Genomic DNA, 16733 nt, shown 5'->3' on the forward strand with positions numbered 1-16733 from the left:
ATTATAGTCTAACATAAACTCTAAGAATAGCGCTCAGTGAATTTTCACAAAGGAGGCACACCTGTGTAACCAGCACTGTGGTCAAGCAGAATATTACCAACATGCCGGACTACCTCCTTCCAGGGCTCCTTTTCAATCTCCACTACTCTCCCAAGGGGAACCACTCTCCTGTCAAAGGAACAAGCATTATAAAGACTAATCGAGGAGATGCTAGCATGTTCTTTTAATAAGTCCACAGATTCTGTTAGGCCTTTGAGAACAATCTGTCATTTTAAGTAGAGAATAGTCTTCTGACACTAAAATATTTTATGCTAAATATGTCAAAGTTCTTTCTACATCATCTGTAATGTGCTTTGACATGTTTAATATGAAAGCCTTCAGGGGCAGACAATTATTTTCCTCTTCTTAAAACAGAGAGTGAGGCAGGGTTGAACTACATGAAAAGTTCATGATTGGCAACAACAGCAGCAACAGTCTGGAGTTTTCACTAGAATGTCCATTAGTCAATCATGCAAATTTAGCTAGGCCTGGCAATGTGGAAAGTGAATTTAAATAGATCTCTGTTCTGCCATTACCCCATGCATTCAGGGGGTCTTAGTTTTTGTATTTTCCACTAATGTCTGTGAAGGAATTCATATCTCCCCTTCCTTCTGTTCTCGAAAGGCCATGCTGATCTACCTTGGCAATTAATTCTATACTCTGAATAACATGAATGAATATCCAAGAAAATGCTTTGAAAGCTATCAAGTTTTCTATTTCTTAGAGTTATTCCCTCATCCTAAATTTTCTTTGTTTTACTTTATGCTATATGTTTTTAAATTACTTCAAACAAACAAACAAAAAAAAGGGGGTTATTATAATTCTTGTTCCCAAATGTTTAGTTTGGCATCTGATGCAAGGCCCCAATTGCAGGCTTATGTGCCAGAAGCTCAAGCTGAAAACCAGAATGTAGTGGGCCGGCTTGAGATTTGAACTTGGGAGGAGTGTTTATATTTTCCCAAAGGCCTCATTAACAAGAACCCAAGCCCTCGATGTTACTACCAACACATTTTAGCTCTGTTTTGTGAAGTAGAGTGTCATCTTATGTATACACATCTTTATCTTCTCTTCCCCCTCAATTGCCTTGTAAGCACCTCAAAAAAGTCTAACAATAAATCCTCATCAAATTTGAAGTTGTGTTTTTGCTCATAGCCCATGGCAAATATTCACACAATAGAATTTTATTCTTGGATATTTTCAAAATGAGAAACAACTGAATTGTCCATCAGTAGAGGGCTGGTTAAATAAATTATGTTACAGTGGAATGCTGTACATCCATTAAAAAGAATATTACCTGCATTTGTTGATATGACTCCAAAATCTCCTGAATTATCTATCTCTCTGTATATGCTATATTAGAAAATATATTTAGGGGCGCCTGGGTGGCTCAGTCGGTTGAGCATCTGACTTTGGCCTAGGTCATGATCTCGTTGTTCCTGAGGTCGAGACCTGCGTCAGGCTCTGTGCTGACAGCTCAGAGCCTAGAGCCTGTTTCGGATTCTATGTCTCCCTCTCTCTCTCTCTGTCTCTCCCCCACTCACATTCTGTCTCTCTCTTTCAAAACTAAACAAACATTAAAAAACAAAACAAAACAAACAACAACATATATATGTATATGTATATATGTATATATATGTATATATATATTTAAACAAGTAAAAGACAATGGTGATTGTCTTCTCTGGGAGGTAGAATGGGAAAGATTATGCCTCCTGCTTTATACTTCATTGTTTCAACATATAATATATTGATTATGTCGTAGCTTTAAAAAGAGAAAACCAACTTAAATACATTGTTGTGTTGTTTTGTGTCTGTTTTTTATATGTCCGGTATTTCAACCCTTTTTATTTTATTTTTTTAAGTCTATTCAGAATCCTCTCCAGAGCTTTGGCTGGAGGGGTATATAGGTTGGACTTGAGTGTTCTAGACAGGAGTAAGCTAAAGTTTTGCTTTCCCATTTGAGCCATGCCATACTTAGAAGGAAATGCTGACCAATGAAGTCAATGCCAAGACTGACAGTGGTATCGAGGTCAGAGAGAGTTCTTTAGCTCAGTTTCCTACTCATTCATCTGGGTCTGTTTTGTGGCTTTAATAGGATTAGAGAAACATTTACATTGAGACTTTAGGAGAATTTTCACAATGCTCAGCTTACAGAACAATATAAACCCACAGGATTAGGGATGGGGTTTATATAAAGTCAGTAGGGTAAGATGAGTGCATACACCTGGTTATCTCCTGGTTTTCTACTTGCTGAGGAAGGCACTCTGAGACAATGGGAACAACGATGTAAGTGTAGGCAAGGGCATGTATTTCAGGAAGACACGATGTGATATATTTTAAGGAAGTTCTACCTTTTTAAAAAGAAAGGAAAATCCATTTGCAAGTGATTTGTTGAAAACAAGACTGACATGGAAAATAATTTGCCTCTCAAATATATTGTTAGCATTTGCTTAATCTGCCATATATTCTTCACTCTTCAACCTTGCTTTTTCCTGCCTCTTGAGTCCCATAAAGATTGAAGTTATTCTTTCTGACTCTGATTCAGAGACCCATATTGCCTCTTGTAATTTAGGTGAATTGCTTACTGCAACACTAGAGATAAGATTAACACCCTCAGGAAACTGAGAATGCTAAGAAATAGTATCCAATTAGGACCTGTGGCAGGTTGTATTTTTCAAAAATGATCATAGCGGTGTTCCCAATCCACATTCTCCCTGTCAGTTGCTACTCCCTGTCAGTAAGCATAGTCTATATCCCCTCCTCTTGAACCTGGGACTGAACTTTGGGCCTGCCTGAACAAATCTGATAAATAGGACACTGAGTGATTTTGAGGCTAAATCAAACAAGGCAATAAGGGCTCCACTCTTTTTGTGTCTTGTAATAATCACTTGTGAATATAGCCGTCATGCTGTGACAAAATTCAAACTGGCCTATTTGGGGCGACAACATGGAAGCCCCACATGGAAAGGAACTGAGGCCTCCAACCTCCAGCCAGCATCAGCCACCAGATGGGAGAGTGAGTAAGCCTTCGGCTGAATGTAGCTTCTAGTCTTCACGTCTTCCAGCCGAGATCCCAAATATCATGGAGCAGAGGCAAGCTGCTACAGCTGCACTATGTTCAAATTCCTGACCCACAGAGTTCATGAGCATAATAAATGGTTGTTTTACACCACTGAGTTGTAGGGTAATTTGTTTTGCAGCCATAGTAACTGGTACGGGGCCACTTCTCCACTCAGAGATGGATAAGGAAGTATCTGTAGACAAGAGCAAAATTCTTTTTGAGAGATAATTTTATATCTTCATGGTGTGGCCTGGATTCAAAGAGTAATTTTTAAGAGGCATATGTAACTAATATTGAGATGCACAGAGAAGAGGGGGCAGAGAACTGGTTATTAAAAACTGTCCGAGCAAACAGAGCTCATGCATTCAGAAACCACCGGAAAAAGTCTCTGTTAGGTCCAGTTAAGCACTCTGTGTGATTCCATGCTGTTTCAAGACTTGGAATATTATCTAGACTGTTGGAGCCATCCAGAAAACTGTCTTTCAGAGAGATTTCAACATGTCATTAACTAATTCTTCCAGCTTCAGAAGCACAAAATGAGCAGTGCCAGAAAGCAACATGGCTGGAGCTTTCACTGCATTAAATAGATCTGACAAAGTTTAGAAAATGAATGATTCTCAACAACAACAATTTTCAGTGATAGAAATTAAGAAACTTGACATTTTTTTCATTTTATTGTTAAAAATTCCAAAATGTGTATAATTTTCAAATAATTTTATAAGTTATTGTTACTAATTCTTTTACTCCTCCATTTATTTTTATTCTATCTATGTACCATGAAAACAAAGCATCTACGTACTGATGCAAACCTCTATTTCATGTGATATTGTATTTTATTAATAGATGATGTACATTTAAAGAATACCATCACTAGTGTGCTAAGTGCTTTGTAAAATGCAGTTTCTTTTAATCATTTTAAATCCCTTATACATATTACTTTTTGTGAAGGCAAAAGTACCATTTGTTGAAATTCTTGAAAATATATTACAGTATTTTTTTCTAGTATACAGTTGCTAAAATAAAGTTAGTAATTATCTCTTCTCATTTTGTTCTTTATTTAGTAAATTCAGCAAACATTTAGTCAGCCCTCATTACATGCCAGGTACTGTTCTAGACTTCGGAGAGGCAGAAGTAAATGCATCAGAATCTATGTCTGGTTTCCTAGGATTTTCTTAGGGAGCCTACATTTTAATGAGGTATGAGGCTGACATTAAACAAATGTGTGATATTTGTGGATGTTACATGCCTTCGGGATCAGGGTGATGAGTTAGTGATGCGGCTGAAGAGCAGGTGTGCTGTTTAGAAGTGTGTGAAAGCAGGCCTCAACCATGAATTGAGGTTGGCGTGTAGAGAGTGATGAAGTCATGCAGTTATCTAGAAAGATATTCCAGATGGAGGGAACACCAAGTGCAAAGGGCTGATACAGAAAGGAACTTGGTTATATTTGAGAAAGGGCAAGGAAGACAGGGTGGCTGCAACCAAGTGAGCAAAGGGAGACCAAGTCAGAAAGATGTCCCAGAAGGAAAGTGAAAAAAAGTGATTCATTGGAGTTGTAGCTCTATCAAATGCTGCCGATATGTCCAGTAAATGTTGACTTAAACTTGAGTAGCCCTTAACTAATGTAATCTGATGAGCCCACATTGAAGGGACTTCAAAATTATAATTTAATCTCTAGAAGGTATCCGATTTGGGATTATTTCATTTTTTTAACTTTAAATATATATATTTCAGAGAAGTAAAATAGAGTGATCATTACAAGTTGTAAGCATAAGATGTATGCCTAGGATAAAAATGGGGGACCGGTGGTTGAATACAGAAGTTTAAGAAAAGAGAAGGAATAGTGTAAAAGTTTCAGATGTTTGTATTTTGTTTAAATAAGTTATGTGGGGTATAAATAGGATATATCTAAAAAAGTAAGTAATTGTTCTATTTATAGATGTCAGCAAGTATAATATAATATGCTGAAAATTCCATCCTTTGTAAAACTGTATAACTTACAATAAATAAAAGGTTAGATAGCAACTTAAAAATGTGTAAGGGGATACAAAACCAAAATATTTAGAGACCACTGAATTAAACCAATTTGAAAACAGTGTCATACATTTGTAAGGCACTAATGTCTAGTTAGTTTACTCTATTCCATGTGACACAGTGTGTCTGTAACCTTTATCAGCCATTTAGAAAATGGTTATCATTGGCCATACGTGTGTCCAGGAAAGTAATATTGGGATGGGACAGTGTAAGTTCTGTTCAAAGAACTCAAAGCACACGGGTCAGTAGCACTCATTCTCTCAGCAAACTATTAAATATTGGCCAAGAAGAAGATATTACTCTCATTATTTCCTTGCAATATGTGATATTTGGACACTATTCATTAGTGAATTGGGGCTAATGATAGCCCCAGTGCCATATTTGATCTGGGAAATTATATCAGTGTATTTCTTTAATGTTCATTATGCTTGATCTATAAGCAAAATGCAGGTATACATGAAGTTTTAATCAAGCTACCTGATTTTAATAATGGCATAATTCTACTTCAGAATATTTTCATTAAGTCTGTTCCTTTTCTTTGATTTAGAGAATTGTAACTGGCTTACCTATATTCAAATCAGGCACCTGTAATCTCTTTAATTAGGAGCAAATTTCCAAAACAGTCTTTATTTTTACATTAAATTTGTAATGTACAAATTTACACTTCACAGTAATGTACACTTCATTTTCTATTAATAGTTTGCTTGCCTGTGAAATATATAGCCTTTGAATATTTTCTTCTAGAGTAATTATTCTGTTTTTGTCCATTTGTCAAGTAAGTTATGATTAATTTTTCAGTAACTCACATTTCAAGTGTTTGTTATTGGTAACTATAGTTATGATATTTTGATTAACTGATAAATATATTTCCCAATTCTACTTTTCCCTTTTTTGCATTACCAAAGACTATTGAGACGTATATAGTTAAAAATTATGTGGTTCCCTTTATAAGAACTCTAGAATACTAAAAACATAACCACTCATAGGATCCTTAATATTTATTGTGTTCCCCTTCCCACCTACTTGTTTTGGATAAAATAGCAGGGTAATGAAAAATGATTTTGAAATGTTGCTTTGCTGTGTTTCTTTTTCAAACTTTATTTGAATAGATAAAGATGTGGCGTATAGGGGTGCCTGGGTGGCTCAGTCAGTTAAGCGTCCAAATCTTGAATTCAACTCAGGTCATGAACTCATGGTTCATGAGTTCAAGCCCCACCTGTGCTGGAAGCTTCAGGCCTGCTTGGGATTCTCTCTCCCTCTCTCTCTGCCCCTTCCCCCCTCACACACTCACTTTCTCTCTAAAAATAAATAAATAAGCATTTTTTAAAAAAAGAACGTGGTGTATATGTGTATGACACACATACACAATGGAATATTACTTAGCCATCAAAGAATGAAATCTTGCCGTGTATTATAATTAAGGTAAATAAGTCGGAGAATATACTATGTGATTTTACTCGTGTGAAATTTAAGAAACAAAGCAGATGAACATAGGGCAAGAGAAAAAAAAGAGAGAGGGAGAAGGAAGCAAACCATAAGAGACTCTTAACTACAAAGAACAAACAGGGAGGGAGGAGGATGGGGGATTCGGCTAGATGGGTAATGGGTATTACGGAAGGCACTGGTGATGAGCACTAGGTGTCATATGTAAGTGATGGATCACTAAATTCTACACCTGAAACCAATTTTACCATGTAAGTTAACTAGAATTTAAATAAAAACTTAAAGTGCGTTTCAATAAAATACTTTATTAAATTTTTAAATAAAAAAAAGAAAGTTGTTTCCTTAGCCTCTCCATCGGCTTTACTGTTTGATTTGAACAACAGGAGTATTTTGTGGTCTTTATTACACACAGGTATTTTGTAACAATTTTCTTATCAAACGCTTTTGTCATGTTCCCTGTATTTTTAAATATTTTAGGATAGGAATAGTCTTTTGCAGTATTATTCATTCTTCCAACACAACTTACTAGAGTTCATTTTAAAAGATATTCTCCCCACAAATATTATTTTCATTAAATCTTAACTTTCTTCCATAATGTATTATACGTTAATTCATTGTGACAGTATGAGTTCATACTCTGGAGCCAGGAACTTACATGTTCTGTAAGTATGGTTTTACTACCAATTCTCAAATATAGAACTTTTTAATGTTTTAATTTCCTTGTTTGTAAAATAGAAGTGATAATCATAATTTAGTCAGTTCTTACTTCCCATTCTACTTTTGTTTTTAATTTCTTTTTAATGTTTATTTTTGAGAGAGACCGTGAGCAGTAGAGAGTCAGAGAGAGAGGGAGACAGAATACAAAGCAGGCTCCAGGCTCTGAGCTGTTGGCAACAGAGCCTGATGCAGGGCTTGAACCCATGAACCATGAGATCATGACCTGGGCTGAAGTCAAATGCTTAACCAACTGAGCCACTCAGGCGCCACCCCCCCACCATTCTACTTTTGATACTTCTTCTGAAAATACAGCTGACCCTTGAAGAATGCAGAAGTTAGAGGTGCTGACATCCCACAGTTGAAAATCCACGTGTACCTTTTGACTCTCCAAAAACTTAACTACTGATACCTTACTGTTGACCAGAAGTCTTATCGATAACATAAAAGTTGATTCACACATATTTTGTATGTTATGTGTATTATATACTACATTCTTATAATAGGGAAAGCTGGAGAAAATAAAATGTTATTAAGAAAATCATAAGGGGGTGCTTGGCTGGCTCAGCTGGAAAAACATTCAATTCATGATCTCAAGGTCGTGAGTTTGAGCCCCATGTTGGGTGGAGAGATTACTTTAAATAGGGGCGACTGGGTGGCTCAGTCGGTTAAACGTCCAACTTTTGACTTTGGCTCAGGTCATGATCTCACAGTTTTGTGAGTTCTAGCCCCATGTCAGGCTCTGCACTAACCCTGCAGAGCCTCTTGGGATTCATTCTCTCTCTCTCTCTCTCGCTCTTTCTCACCCTCTCTTTATCCCTTCCCTGCTCATGTTCTGTCTCTCTCAAAATAAACTTTTAAAAAATGATTTAAAAAATAAAAGTAAAGAAATAAACTTAAAAAAATAGAAAATCATGAGGAGAAAACACATTTGCAGTACTGTACTATAAAAAATCCACATATAAGTGGACCTACATAAATCAAACCTATGTTGTTCAAGAGTCAACTGTATTAAACTAACCTGATGAAATTAAGGAAGGAATGTTGAGTCCTAATATCAATAGTTTGCACCACTTTTTGTGAACAGTTTTATACCAGTGACTGCCCATTGTGGGTCATTAGCTTTTTCAGTACAAGGAAGCTGTGTGGAATGATCATCAAATAATGAGATGAAGTCCACCAAGAGAAGGAAAAACTCCAGTCAGCTTTCTTTGCTTTCTGGAACTTTATCTCACTTTTTGATGATTGTTCCACATTGTGCCTCAAATAGAGCAGTTGTGATTTTGTTTCCTGTCTACAGGATACATGTAGATCGGTATCCACTACACTCCCAAAGGTCTCAGTCCTTCTGCTGTCCTTCACTCAAATATGTCTTTTCTTAACTATGGTTCAAGTATCCTTTAAAAATTATTACTAGATTGATAATTTTTACAGTAATCCACGAACTAATGGAATTTGGCAATCCCATGTTTAAGTTTACAAGAGGAAGACTACTTCTGCAGAGATATCTAAGATCTTTGTTGGTGTGGTGGTCTTTCTCTCTAAATATCATCCCTAACTTTTCCCAGTTTCTCAGCCAACGATTCAGGCAAGGCTAGACACTTCCTTTATTTTTATGTAAAGCTCTCCCATCATTAAAAGACTACTTCTTTTAAAAAATGAAGTTTGTATTTCTGCATATACTCACCATAAATTTAAGAAATGTACTTCAGTGTTTTCTTTGAAGACATGCTATAAAATGAGACCGCCATATAACTTTCTTAAAAACACTTAACTTTTTAGAGTATTTTTAAGTTTACAAAAAAATTGAGAGGAAGATACAAAGGTTTCCCATATACCCTCTCATCCTACACGTGCATAATCTCCCCCATTATCAACATTCCCCCACCAGAACAGTGCATTTGTTAACACTCAATGAACCTGTATTGACCCATCATAATCGCCAAAATGCATACTTTACACTAAGGTTCATTCTTTGTGTTGTATATTCTGTGGGTTTGGACAAATGAATAATGTATCTATCATTATACAGAATATTTCCATTGCTCTAAAAAACCTCTGTGCTTTGCTTATTCATCACCTCCTACCCCACCCCTAGCAACCACTTAAGTTTTTGCTGTCTCCACAGTTTTGCCTTTTCCAGAAGTTTTGCCTTTTCCATTATACAGTATGCAGCCTCTTTAGTTTGACTTCTTTCACTTACCAATATGCACTTAAGTTCCCTGCAAGTCTTGTCATGGTTTGATAACCGATTTATTGTTTGTGCTGAATAATATGTCATCATTTGGATGTGCTACAGCTTATTTATCCATTTACCTACTGAAGAACATCTAGTTTGCTTCCAAGTTTGGGCAGTTATGAATAAAACTGCTACAAACATCCATGTGCAATTTTTTGTGTGGACATAAGTTTTCAGCTCCTTCCAACTCCTTGGTATATGGGTAAATGCCAAGGAATGAGATTGCTGGAACATATGGTAAGAGTATATTTAATTTTGTAAGAAACCACCAAATTGTCTTCCAAAGTGGCTGTACCATTTTGCATTCTCACCAGCAGTGAATGAGAGTTCTTGTTGCTCCACATTTTCTCAGCGTTTGGTGATGTCATTGTTCTAGATTTTGGCCATTCTAATAAATGTTTAGTGGTATCTCATGTTAATATACATTTCTCTGACGTAGATCTTTTCATAACTTATTTCCCATCTGCATATCTTCTCTGGAGAGGTGTTAAGTTCTTTGGTCCATTTTTAAATTAGGTTTCTTATTGTTGAATTTTAATAATTCTTTGTATATTTTGGATTACAGACTTTAACAGATGTGTCTTTTCAAATATTTTCTCCTCCTCTGTGTCTTGTCGTCTTACCATCTTGATACTGGCTTTTACAGGGCAGAAATTTTTAATGAATCTGAGCTTATCAATTATTTCTTTCATGGATTGTGCCTTTTATATTGTATCTAAAAAGACATCACCGTACCCAAGGTTATCTAGGTTTTCTCTTCTGTTGTCTTTCAGGGATTTTATAGTTTTGCACTGTACCTTCAGGTCTACAATTAATTTTGAGTTCATTTTTGTGAAAGGCTAAGGTGTATATCTAGATTCATTTTTTTGTCCTGTGGCTATCTAGGTGTTTTAGTACCATTTGTTGAAAAGACTGTTTTTCCTCAATTGTACTGTCTTTGCTCCTTTGTCAAATATCAGTCCAGCTATATTTATGGGGGTCTATTTCTAGACTCTCTTCTGTTCAACTGATCTTTCTTCAATCTGTTCTTTCACCAGTACTGTGCTACCTTGATTACTGTCACTTTATAATAAGTCTTGAAGTCTGGTAGTATTGGTCCCCCAACTCTTTTCTTTCTCTTCAATATCGAGTTGGCTATTCTGAGTCTTTTATTTCACCATATAAATTGTACAATCAGTTTATTGATACCCATAAAATAACTTGCTGGAATTTTTTATTGCATTATTTTTATTTTTTACCATTTTTATTTTTATTTTCTACCATTCACATACTCTTAAGCTATTACAGGAGATTATATTCCATTGGTTGTTTTTCAGTCCCCAAATTAAAAATGGCTAAATTGCTGGAAATTTTCATCTCATTCACTTAACATTTTGAGCTTATGCTCGAATTCTTGAGCTTATACTCTAAAAAGTAAATTTTTGTTTCTGATGTGATGGTAGACATGCACAGTGTAAAGTTGATACCTTTGTCACTGGGATCTATATCTGTCTCCTAACAAAAGAAACTAGAAATAACAGCATCGGTAAGTCCAGAGGTAAGCAGTTTAAAGCTGGTACAGAGCCTTAAAAAAAGTCATAAATGATTCAGGATCCTTCTGTCTTTGTACTTTTTCTATCTTTAGCACTGGCTTACATTGTTAAGGCTACAGAATAATAGCTGGAGCTCCAGTAAACACGTTTGTGATGGAGGAGAAAGGAAAAATGAAAACATTAAAGGAAAAAGAATTTGGGATAGGAGTCTGTCCCATTTTTAAGGAAATCCCCTGGAGGTCCTACCCAGTAACTTACACTCCCATTTCTTGAGCTACCCCTGGCTGGGAGGGAGTCTTGGGAGTGATGGCTTAAGGATATTCCTATTGGTCCTAGAACTAAACTAAAATTTTATTGGTAAGAAAAAGGAAAATGGAATCTTGGAGAGAGAACTCACACACTGTGCCATATTTCCTGACTTCTGATACCTTCTGTTTGGTGGGTGTTTAGCGTTAATTATTTTTCAGCATCTTCTATTTGAGCAGGTGCTATTGCCATTTTTAGGCAGCAATATCCAGGTTTAGCTTCCTTAATTGAAAGCAAACTTCCTTTACTTGTTTACAAGAAGGAGGAAGGTTAGGGTTTTCTTACATTCCTTGTTCCAGCTGGGAGGCAGCAAGGGATTTTAAAAGGACTGACTGGGTGTTTGCCCACTTGGTTTCCTCAGTAGGATAAATCTGTTTTAAAATGTGCCAGACAGATGGTATTTTTTCCTTAAGGCTTCACTGATCAAGTGCACACCATAAAATCCTGAATGAAGAGGAGGAGCGGTACTCTATATTTTAAATGAGAGAAAAAAGTCTATTCACACTAACTTCCATTTGGTTAAACGATGCTTTGTTCCATTGGTTCAGTTTTGAATGCTGAGGAGTTCCTAATGGGAATCAGATGTGCATGACAGCTGTGGAGCATCTCACACTGTATACTTAGCCAGTTATATCAGTAGTAATGGAAATATGAAGGTAAGCAAGTGAAGACTGTTTAAGTCTCAAAAGTACCACAAGGGTGAGATCCATACCATACATTGCTTTTACAAATGTTTGCCTTTTCTTTTGTTATGGACCTAGCAGGAAGTAAGTAGTCTGTTGTTTTTATATACAGCCGCTGAGGTATATAAGTTCTTTAAGGCAGTGATTTCTTTTTTTTTTTTTTTAATTTTTTTTAACATTTACTCATCTTTGAAAGAGAGAGACGGGGCGTGAGTAGGGGAGGGGCAGAGAGAGAGGGAGACACAGAATCTGAAGCAGGCTCCAGGCTCTGAGCTGTCAGCACAGAGCCCAACGCAGGGCTCGCACGACTGAGCCCCCCAGGCGCCCAGGCAGTGATTTCTTATATGAAATATTTAATATGCCAGTTTTTCTTTAAATACTGCTGTTGCATTTTCAGGGAACTATTTGTGTATTGATATAACAGAAACCTTCCTGAACTTATTTAGGAAGAGAAGATGATCACATGTTTTAATGACTATCTGTAGGGCTTTTGGCATCTTGACAGGTTTTTGCACAAGTGTATGCAGTGCAAGAAACTCCTACATATTTCTAGCAAAACAGGTATTATGGCAAGGACCCCAATCATAACTGCAGTTCTTATCTGAGCAGGCAGTGTAGTATTGCGGTTTAGACAATAGGTTTCGTGTCATGCTCCCCTGGATTTGAGTCTTGGCCCTGCCACTTGGCCAAGTTATCAGTCTCTAAGCCTCAGCAGCCTCATTCATAGAGTTTCAAAAGAATAAAAATGAGAAAATACATAGTTTACGTTTCCCAATGGTGCCCTGCACTTAATGCAATCTCCCTGCCCTGAGCCTGGGCTAGACTGAATGAAATCGGGTTATGAAAAGATTGTGGCTTTTGTCTTGGGTGCTCTCTCACTCTCTTGGTGTGCTTTTGATCCCTCTCATTTTCTCTTGGATTGCTTGCTTTAGGAAGTCAGCTGCCCATATTATTACGCAGCCTTGTGGAGGGCTCACATGAGCTCTGTTAGAAATGGATATTTTGAGGCCTGCCAACAGCCACGAGAGACCTTGGAAGCAGATTCTTGCCCAGATGAACTTTGAATTGACTGTAGCCAAGCTGAGAACTTACTTGATGGCAACCCCTCAGTAGAGACCAGGAGCGAGAGGCATTCAGTTAAGCGGCACCCAGTTCCCTTACCTACAAACTGTGAGATGATAAATATTTTCTGTTTTAAACCACTAGGTTTAGGGTGATTTGTTACACAATGACAGGCAACTAATACAACACATAAAGATGTTCATCTCTGCCTGGCAGGTAGCAAGCATTACCAATCAAGAATTAGTAACACTATTCTCAAAACAAGACGAGACTTATTTCAACATTGTGGGATTATTGATCATGCACTGTAAATCATTTTCAGTATATGTGTGCACAGAGCTCATGAACAAGCCTTGTGGACAGCCACTTACCTGTTTTTGTAGATAAAACATATAAGACAAAATTTATCAGTCATCTGAGATTATAAGATAGCATGGGAAGACAGGACCCAGGAGGTCATGTAATTCTTTCTTCTACTTCAAAATAAGATGAAATTTGAGTTGCTGAAGGTCAAAACAAAAGAGGAGATAGATAGTAATTGGCAGATGTTCCTTAGATTGACACAAAATAATGCTAAAATCTTTTAAAGATGAATTGACAAAAATGCAAGAGTTTGTGTTTGTTAATTGAACATTTTGTTACATAACAGTATCTATTTAGATCTTTGTGTTTATTTAATTTACAAAAGGCCATCCTACAGATTGCAGTATTTGCAGTAACCAAGACCTTGAAAAAATAATGTGGGAAAAGGTTGTTTCATCGTTTGGGAGCATGTAACAAATTACATTAAAAACTGTATGTGGAATGTCATATTAAAATCAGTCTTCTGCCTTGCCAGAATCAATCCATCTTATATTTGAGATAAACTCATAGCTTGCCATTGAACTCTAAAAAGTAGGATATGGAACTTATTAATGGGTAAATATAACCTTATGGCTTAGAGCCCTAAGATAGAATTTCTGTATACTACTTCTACAATTTTGTTTACCTTTCCTTTTGTTTTTCTAAAATTTCCCTAAATCTATGGCTTTCTTTTTTTAAGTTGTTTTGGAAATTTTTATATTTTCTTTGGAAATTGTCAGAATTGGGACTAAAGCAGTTGTTACCAGAACCTCCCCCCACCAACCCTGCGCTTTTTTTCAAATTCATTCAACTTCGCATGGGGAAGCTCATATCATAAAGTCTAGTGGCTACTATCAGGCAAGTAAGAGTAAAATCTTTACTCACTACTACAGTACATCCTTTTCTGGCCAGCTGTTTGTTTCAAGATTGAATAAGGTTGTATTCCAAGGTGGTGTGCCTGCACGTCAGAATCTGGAATGCATATTGACTTATTCTGTCCAGATGATTTTGCAAGGAGCAAAAATGAATATTCCCATAGCCCAGTGGATTCTATGGTAGTTTGAGATGAAAAGACAGGACTGCCCAAATATGTAGAACTTAACTTTAGATGATTCAAAAACAGAGAATTTACTTGCCCTAAGACATCTTAAAACAAAACAAAAGAAAGCAAAAAAACAGTTCTTCAGTTGTGGCCAATAAGGTTTAAGACTCTTTATACCCGTTTTTCATTTACTCTAAAAGAGCATCTGTAATTCATCTTGTGCATGGTAGAAAGTTACACAATTTCTTTATATGTTGACATTTTTTAACTGTATAAATAGTCAGACTTGAAATATACTTTAAAGTTGAAAAGTATCCTCAAAGGGAAAAGGAGATGAGAACTCTGGATTGAAAGTCTTCCTGGGACATGAATGATGACCTGTAAATGTTCTGGTAAAGAGATTAGGCCTCCATTTTCTGAAGTTCATGGTTGAGGCAGTTGGCACTGCCTTAGTTCAGACCACTGCCCTGACTACATTGAACCTTTTAGAGTCAGAGTTATTCTAAACATGTATTTTATGTAACATTATTATCCTAAAGTTGGTTCAGAGTCCCTTTCAACATGATTTACAATAATGACATAGTTATATTCCCAGAGAGGGTATTTCATGTCTAAACTCAAGCTTTATATACAATAGATCCCTCTTGCAATCAAATTTTCTTATCTGAAAATGTCAAGAAAAGACTATTTTAAAAGAGAAACTCTTTATGGTTAATATACCAGTAATAAAACAGATAGCATAGAATCTCCATTAATGCAACTAGTAATGTTATACAAAAGTCTAAAGTTCTTAGGCTGAAATGATGAGAAGCAGAATTTGAAGATACAAGAGAAAAGTAAAGATGGTCTTTAGAGCAAAAATATTTAAATGTCACACAATAAAAGTAATCACCACTCAAGAATAAATTTATCTTCTTCAAGTCTGTCAGCCCTTATTATGATGGTTTCATAAAACATACCAAACCACTACAGTTATGTTTGCATATTGGGTTTTAAAATGGATCTGCAGTCTACTTCCTTATGTCTACATTGAGGCTAAGAGTGGTGATGTCACCACACCCAGAATAGTTCTCTGCACCTTCTAGGAATGACTCTTACCTACCCATTGTTAAATACTTAGGGAGGGCCTAGAATGTACTTGATACGTAGTAGAGTTTTTTTAAGCAAAGATAAACTCAGGTTGTAATACATTTAAATATATTTTAAAGAAGCATATTTTTTAAGTGTAGGAAGACATACAAGTTTGTGAAACTGGTCTCTGAACCACCCAGAGCATCAATTTAGACTATGAAATCTCAAAATATCTTCTCGCTAAAATTCCATGCTTACTTCTAAGAGGAAACTCGATCAGTGTAGTCTTCTTCCTATATTTGCAGTTTGTTTTGAGTCTACAGGAGTTCTGAAGAAAAATCAATTTGTGGAGCATTTTTCCAGTTATGCTTTATGCACCTGCACACACACACACACACACACACACACACACAATTCCAAAGTTTAAAAAAGTTGGAGAAAAGTTACCATACTATAGCCATTTTGGCAATTCAAATGTTTATGAGCACAAAAGCTCTGAGGAGTTCTAAAGAAAAGAAACCTTTTTAATTCCTCATTTCCCAAGCTTACCTGACTAAAAAACCCTAAAACAAAAATAGAACATGTACTACATACATACATGTACTACATAGAAATGATATTTTACACATTGTGGGAAACACTACTCTAGTTTGTAAGGACCTCAACAACTTGGAAAAATCATTGTTAGTAGTTTCCTTGGGCTGCTATAACAAAGGACCACAAACTGGATGGCTTAAAACAACAGGCATTTATTCTTTGACAGTTTAGCCTTAGAAGCTAGAAGTCTGAAATGAAGGTGTTGGCATGGCCATGCCATCTCTGAAGGCTCCAGGGCAAGATCCTAGCTCCTGCTGTTGCTGGCAATCTGATGCATTCCTTGGTCTACAGCCACATCACCCCAGTCTCTGCCTCCATTTGCACATGGTGTTCTTCCCTGTGTCTGTTTCTGTGTTTCCCTGTCTCTTGAGTAGGACAGCAGTGACTGGGTTAGAGGCCATCCTAATCTGGTATGACTCCATCTTACATCTTAATTATATCTGCAAAGACCCTTTTTCCAAATAAGTTGACATTCATATAAAGATGATTTCAAAATTTGTATCTCTTGCCCTGATCTCCCTCCTGAATTACACTCTTCTATCCAATATCTGACTTATCTGATAGGATTAGA

General features: G+C 36.4%; 1 protein-coding gene and 1 long non-coding RNA gene across 9 annotated transcripts in view; one reads left to right on the forward strand and one right to left on the reverse strand.

Annotated features, from left to right (window-relative positions):
• CCDC91 (coiled-coil domain containing 91) overlaps positions 1-16733 on the forward strand; it is a 349643-nt gene that overhangs the window by 326371 nt on the left and 6539 nt on the right. The window lies entirely within an intron of this gene.
• The window catches only part of LOC122240322, a 53068-nt gene that overhangs the window by 6234 nt on the left and 30101 nt on the right, over positions 1-16733 (reverse strand). The window contains exon 2 of the long non-coding RNA XR_006219857.1: positions 13482-13613. This is a non-coding gene — a long non-coding RNA (uncharacterized LOC122240322). The remainder of the gene's footprint in view (positions 1-13481; positions 13614-16733) is intronic.

This window comes from Panthera tigris, chromosome B4 (assembly GCF_018350195.1).
Source record: "Panthera tigris isolate Pti1 chromosome B4, P.tigris_Pti1_mat1.1, whole genome shotgun sequence".
NCBI classification, from domain to species: domain Eukaryota; kingdom Metazoa; phylum Chordata; class Mammalia; order Carnivora; family Felidae; genus Panthera; species Panthera tigris.